Here is a 7495-nt window from a genome sequence, read left to right on the forward strand (position 1 = left end):
TTTGGAAGTTTGTTAACCTCTCTGGCGCAGGCGCTCCGTTAGCAACCCACCTCGACAACATCCGGTGAAATTGCAGAGTGCCAAATTCAAAATACAGAAATAGTCATAATAAACTTTCATAAAAATACAAGTGTCATACATCAGCTTAAAGATGAACTTCGTGTTAATCCAGCCGCTTTGTCAGATTTCAAAAAGGCTTTACGGTGAAAGCATATCATGCGATTATCTGAGGACAGCATCCCAAAAACAATGACCCAACACACACCTGTAAGGGCTATTTGACCAAGAAGGAGAGTGATGGAGTGCTGCATCATATCACCCGACCTCAACCCAGTTTAGATAGTTTGGGATGAGTTGGACCGCAGAGTGAAGGAAAAGCAGCCAACAAGTGCTCAGCATATGTGGGAACTCCTTCAAGACTGTTCGGAAAGCATCCCAGGTGAAGCTGGTTGAGATAATTCCAAAAGAGTGTGCAAAGCTGTCAAGGCAAAGGGTGGCTAATTAAACAAATCAAAACGTATTTTAGATTATTCTAAGTAGCCACCCTTTGCCCTGACAGCTTTGCACACTCTCAACCTGGAGGTGTGTGTTGGGTCATTGTCCTGTTGACAAACAAATTAATAGTCCCACTAAGTGCAAACCAGATGGGATGGCATATCGCTGCAGAATGCTGTGGTAGCCATGCTGGTTAAGTGTGCCTTGAATTCTAAATAACTCACTGACAGTGTCACCAGCAAAGCACCCCATCGCTTCACGGTGGGAACCACACATGTGTAGACCTGTTCACCTACTCTGCGTCTCACAAAAACACGGCGGTTGGAACCAAAAATCTCACATTTGGACCAAAAGACAGTGCTCATGTTCCTTGGCCCAAGCAAGTCTCTTCTTATTGGTGTCCTTAAGTGGTGGTTTCTTTGCTGCAATGCAATCATTTATTTGAGCTGTTCTTGATGTAATATGGACTTGGTCTATCTTCTTTATACCTTCCCGACCTTGTCAAAACACAACTAATTGGCTCAAACGCATTAAGGAAATTTCAAATTAACAAGGCACACCTGTTAATTGAAATGCATTCCAGTTTACTACTTCATGAAGCTGGTTGAGAGAATGCCAAGAGTGTGCAAAGCCGTCATCAAGGCAAAGGATGGCTACTTCGAAGAACATCAAATATATTTTGATTACTACATGATTCCATGTGTGTTATTTCATAGTTTATGTCTACGATGTAGAAAATAGTAAAATAAAGAAAAAAAAACTGGAATGAGTAGGTGTGTGCGCCCTGTATAGAGAGTCTTATAAAAAGGAGTCACAACACCAAGAGAGGATGGACACTCGTCATGGTTTGAAATAAAATCTATTGACTAAATGAGCAGTTTAACAGGTTATAAGTGAACAGTGCTGGAATGACTATTGGTGGTGCATAGAAGGCCTGGCACCCACCTAGCCTAAATCATACCCTAAAAAGGTGAGTGGGTTCAGAAAAAAACTGGATTAGGCAGAGAATGTGCTAGTGAAGCATCTAAAACAGTGCATCTTCTTCTGCACTAATGTTAGGCTAGACTATATACACACAAACAAATGATAAAATGCAGCATGCAACAATTTAAAATTATTTTACAGTTCATAAGGAAATCCCAAACATGGGTGGTGAAATGTCTGGTGAGTATGCAGGCCATTGAAAAATGGGACATTTTCAGCTTCCAGGAATTGTGTACAGATCCTGAAGACATGGGCCGTGCATTATGATTTAACATGAGGTGACGGCGGCGGATGAATTGCACGACTATTGGCCTCAGGTGCTCGTCATGGTATCACTGTGCATTCAAATTGCCATCGATAAAATGCAATTGTGTTCGTAGCTTATGCCTGCCCATTCCATAACCCCACCATGGGGCACTCTGTTCACAACATTGACATCAGCAAACCGCTTGCACACATGACGCCAGGCACACGGTCTGTCATCTGCCCAGTACAGTTGAAACCGGGATTCATCTGAAAAGCACACTTTTCCAGGGTGCCAGTAGCCATCAAAGGTGAGCATTTTCCCAATGAAGTCGGTTCCAACACCGAATTGCAGTCAGGTCAAGACCCTGGTGAGGACGACGAGCATGCAAATTAGCTTCCCTGAGACGGTTTCTGCTGTACTTCTTCAGTTGTGCAAACAGTTTTGTCAGTAAGTCTAAGCCAGAGTGTCCTGGGCTGGCGTGGTTACATGTGGCCTGAAGTTCTGAGGCCGGTTGGACTTAGTGACAAATTCTCTAAAAACGACATTGGTAATGGTAGAGAAATTAACATTCAATTATTTGGCAACAGCTCTGGTGGACATTCCTCCAGTCAGTATGCCAATTGCACACTCCCTAGTGTTATGCAAGACAACTGCACATTTTAAAGGGACCTTTTGTGCCCAGCACAAGGTGCACCTGTGTAACAATCATGCTGTTTAATCAGCTTCTTGATGTGCCACACCTGTCAGGTGGATGGATTAATGAGGTGAAAGGTGAAATGCTCACTAACATTGATGTAAACAAGTTTGTGCATTTTTTGTTGTTGAAATAAGCTTTTAATGCATATGGAACATTTCTGGGATCTTTTATTTCAGCTAATGAAACATGGGACCAACACTACGTGTTACTTTTATATTTTTGTTCAGTATATGATATTCTCCTGAGAGAAGAAATGAAAGCTATGGCTTCTCTCAACAATAAATAAATAAAAATAACCACACACGCACGATATTGCATCATTCAGAACCTAAAGCAAGTGGAAAACGACAATCTTTTAAAAAGTACAAATGAATGAACCTCAAATGCAGTCATTGGTTTGGCTCAAGAAAGCGTGAATAATTTAATCTCATTCCACGTAGTCTACAAAATTGACATAAAACAAAAATAAGCGATAGAATAGGAGATCGTCCGGAAACACTGAAACGCCCGATAGCATAGCCTACTTCCCCCAAGCGTTAACCCCGCTATTTCGTTCCTATTCAATTCCTAGCTGGTAAACTGAACTGGCACACACAAACCGGTTGAATGATGAAGTCATCGCCCATCTTCTCCTCGACCCCCGGTTTATGACACCGCATACCATCGGCAATCCGCTATACCCTACTCTAATGTCAATCATCAGAGGTTTGTTAAAACTCACGTTTTCTGGTGTGCCACACTTATTATTCGCCAAGGCCCTGGCTCTTCCGTTTCTATCACTCCGAGTTGACAATGCGGTAGCAGGAATGGAAAACGGACGGACAGCGGGCAGAATCATACGACTTCTCCCTTCGCTTCTCCTATGTCACTCCCATGCATGGAAATGACCAGATACCAGCTCCTCTCCCTCCTTGGGAATATCGGGAATTAAGTAAAGTTATGAAGACCAGTTTTCCTAATTGCCAATAGAATTTGGAAAATGCCTCGAGTTTGAAACCAAAATTACAAACTCCTGCACTATCAGAGGCGGAGGAGGGTGTCGGGTTCAAGTGCTTGTCGAAACTCGAAAATGTCCGACTTGCTAATTGGTTGTAGTTGAACACGTGCCACTTTCAACCAGTTAGCAAGTCGGAAAAGTCCGTGTTTCCTAGTTCCGACTAGTACTTGAACGCAGCAGTAGTCTCAACGCAACAAGTGAATGACGTAATCACGTTTCACGTTGGACTCCTGAAAGTTTGTGACAAACTTTTTGTATTGTTGAAAGAAACATTACATACGTTTCCATTCTACTGGCGACAGATTTTAAGCGAATATTCTAAATCCGCATAAAGAAAATATTTTCCTACCAGTAACCACGTTTCCATGCGAGTAAAGTCATACCGTATTTAAAAAAAAATGGAAACAGGAAGTTTTGGTACAATTTAATAAATGCAGACAGATAATTTGTTCGTTCTACATGGTGGCATCTTTTTGTATCGGTAAAATGTATTATGAGAGAAATGGCGGTGGAAACGCCTTTATGCGCAAGTATTGATATAATAACCATCATATCGAAGTAAACTTGGAGTCACGGGATGATATGTCTCGGGAAACCATGCCATTTGAATTAGGCTACAGGAAATAAATTAGGGTGAACGTCACAGGGTGGTGAAAGTGCATTTTTTCCAATAAATGCCGATGATCTTATTCTGGTGACATGATCATCGATGCTTGAATGACGTTGACAAATACAAACATTATTGCTCTTATACGTTGTCTCATCATGTAAACTTGCCTACCCACACTGTATCTGCAAGCTGTTGGCTAGAGTGCATGTGCCAAGACCAGAGTAGGCACATTTGCTATTTAACGCAACAGTTGTGACAAAACTATCGGTAGAGTCGGTGCGAATTACGGGGGAATGAGACCTTAGCTCCCATAAATGCAACAAAAGTGTAAATAATACTAATTTAACCATTCTCATCTTTCATTAAAATGTAATGGTAAATATGTTTTATAGTGGTAAATATGAAAATAAAAGCTTACAAAGGAAAATAACACCCCACGTCTGTAATGGTTTAAACCATTTATTTCTACGTGGCAGTGCTGTCCACTAAGTAGTGCTGAATTTCGGCCTCAGCCGAGCTCCTTTATGCATGTTTGCCATACATTCTTGATTAAAAAAATTGACTTATGCCTTTATTCCAATGCATTAGATGTATCCATTGATTTATAATTGTTTGCTTTCGTCAGTCAGCTGTTTAGAGCTCTCATTGCTTTGTTTTTAAGTGCACAGCTGGTTCTCCCTGACATCCTTGGCCAAAAGTAGTGCACCATTTATTTTCTATCAATATTTGTTTTCTTACCTGGATCAGCTGATGAGGTCGACAGCGTTGTACGAGATCTTCAGTTTCTTGGCAATTTCTCGCATGGAATAGCCTTCATTTCTCAGATCAAGAATAGACTGACGAGTTGAAGAAAGTTCTTTGTTTCTGGCCATTTTGCGCCTGTAATCGAACTCACAAATGCTGATGCTCTAGATACTCAACTAGTCTAAAGAAGGCCAGTTTTATTGCTTCTTTAAATCAGGACAACAGTTTTCAGCTGTGATATAATTGCAAAAGGGTTTTCTAATGATCAAGTAGCCTTTTAAAATGATAAACTTGGATTAGCTAACGCAACGTGCCATTGGAACACAGGAGTGATATTTGCTGATAATGGGCCTCTGTACGCCTATGTAGATATTCCATTAAAAATCTGCCATTTCCAGCAACAATATTCATTTACAACATTAACAATGTCTAAACTTTCTGATCAATTTGATGTTTTTTAAAGGACAATTTTTTTTGCATTTCTTTCAAAAACAAGGACATTTCTAAGTGACCTCAAACTTTTGAACGGTAGTGTATATGGGGGATACAACCTTCCCAGCTCTGCAGATTTTGCTGCGAAGAGACAGAGTCATTAGATCATTGATTTTGGTACTGTCCATATGTAGCTTGTTTTTGGTCACAGGTCCAGGAATGGCTGAAGAATTGCAACATTTACCTGGAGCTAACTCTGCAGATAGCACTACTGGGAGATTTGAAAAGACATAGTCAATCGATCAATAATATAATAATACTATGAGAATAGAAAGGTTCAGAACTTTTGTGAAACATCACAGTTGAAAAATATTTGTCAAAGAAATACAATATGGATGGTGTTAAGAGATAGATGGGAGGGTTTGAATGGAAATGAAGGATGTAACATAGTATGGAGAAGCTGGATGTAGAAGCCTTTGTGTTGTTGTTCATTAGTTTACTCCAATTCATGGTCTAATTGCTGCAAAGAAACCACAACTAAAGTAAACCAGTAATAAGAAGAGACTTGCTTGGGCCAGGAAACACGAGCAATGGGTATTAGAGTGAAGGAAATCTGTCCTTTGGTCTGATGAGTCCAAATTTGAGATTTTTGGTTCACTGTGTTTTTGTGAGATGCAGGGTAGCTGAACAGATGATCTCCGCATGCGTGGTTCCCACCGTGAAGCATGGAGGAGGAGGTGTGATGGTGCTTTGCTAGTGACACTGTCAGTGATTTATTTAGAATTCATGGTACACTTAACCAGCAGGGCTACCACAGCATTTTGCAGCGATACGGCATCCCATTCGGTTTGCTGTTATTGGGACTGTCATTTGTTTTTCAACAGGACAATGAACCAACACACCTCCAGGCTGTGTAAGGGTTATTTGTGACTCACCACCTGGATTCGGTCTTATGTAGCAAGATGTGAAATGTTGTTTTTTACATTGGATAAAAGTAGATACTCAGAGCTACAAAATGGTATATCATACACTGTATTTGAGGGACAATGGGAAAGTAATTCTGCTTTGAAAGTTGATCAACTTGTAAATTCACTTGTGAGAAAATCGTCTTCTAGTGAAGCTCTCTTTGTCTGCACCCATTCAGCATCGTTCACACCCTCTTAAGCTTTAGCCCCACCCATCTCATTTCGCTCTCGGAGCACGCACTTGACGCTCTGACCGATGTTTTATTTACCTATGGATAACATGAAAACAACCTAACCAGCTCTGCTGGCAACAATTTCATTACACTTTTTTGCAGACGTTTACTGACACCGGCCATATTCAACAGGTGTTGTACACACATCACGTAATGTTAGCTAACGAGCCAGCCAGCTAACGTTGGCTAGTTAAACAACAATGAACGAAGTGCCAACAATGCCTAACATTGGGCTCTAACTAGAAAAGCAAACAGCTCTGGGAAACAAATAATAATGTCCGCTAGGGAGACAGCCAGCAAACTTTAGCTAGCTAGTTAACAGTACACTTTAGCTTAAGACATATAGCTAGCTAACGTAAACTCACCCCATTCCGTACAAATGTGCGCAACCGCAACATTCAAACGAGGCTACAAAGAAAACTAATGGGACTGTAGCGACTGTGTTGACTTCAAAATCGGGGGTGTGAACTAGGTTTCTATTCAAGCGTTGATCGACATGGTAATGGCTCTATAGTATTGGCGAAAAGTTGAAATAAATTGACCCTCCATTACATCGTGACGTGTCATGTCGTAACGTACAGCACGCATAAAGCAACTATTTCTGTCTTACAATCTCTCTCCACCAGGTGTAGCACTTCTCTCGTCGTTTAAAAACAAGAAATGGACAGTGACGGGGGTAAGGGGGAGATACCTAGTATTGTTTTGCGTCATCATTGCATGCGATCATCATTCTCAAAGCCGCTGTTTACTTCTAAGATCAGTTTAGCACCGTCCTAAAAACCCGATTCAAATTCGACACAAACCTTCAAATAGGTATGTAATGACACATTATATAAACTCTTTATATAGTGTTCTATTTACATTTTAGAGGCGATAAGGTGATAAATTGGACAGATCGATTGAAAAAAAAGCCATTTTCCCACAACATCTCTCCTTCTCACTATCACGCATTAATTTTGCTTCCCCACCCGCCATTTTTAAAAAGATCCGACGGGGCTCATTGCCTGCTTGAATTATGCAGATACGGGCAGCGTTTAGGTCATGTAATTGATCATGTTGGAAAGGGGAGAAATTGTGCTTTACAATGGTAT

General features: G+C 40.8%; 1 protein-coding gene across 3 annotated transcripts in view; it reads right to left on the bottom strand.

Annotated features, from left to right (window-relative positions):
* LOC129857902 (mitogen-activated protein kinase 9-like) overlaps positions 1-3484 on the bottom strand; it is a 30313-nt gene extending 26829 nt beyond the window's left edge. For 2 of the 3 annotated variants that reach the window (XM_055926588.1, XM_055926587.1), the window contains exon 1: positions 3145-3484. The gene's annotated coding sequence lies outside the window, so the exon portion shown is untranslated. The remainder of the gene's footprint in view (positions 1-3144) is intronic. The other variant, XM_055926586.1, reaches the window with a different exon arrangement.
* Positions 3485-7495: the final 4011 nt, after the last annotated feature.

The sequence above is a fragment of the Salvelinus fontinalis genome, chromosome 6, assembly GCF_029448725.1.
Source record: "Salvelinus fontinalis isolate EN_2023a chromosome 6, ASM2944872v1, whole genome shotgun sequence".
NCBI lineage: Eukaryota > Metazoa > Chordata > Actinopteri > Salmoniformes > Salmonidae > Salvelinus > Salvelinus fontinalis.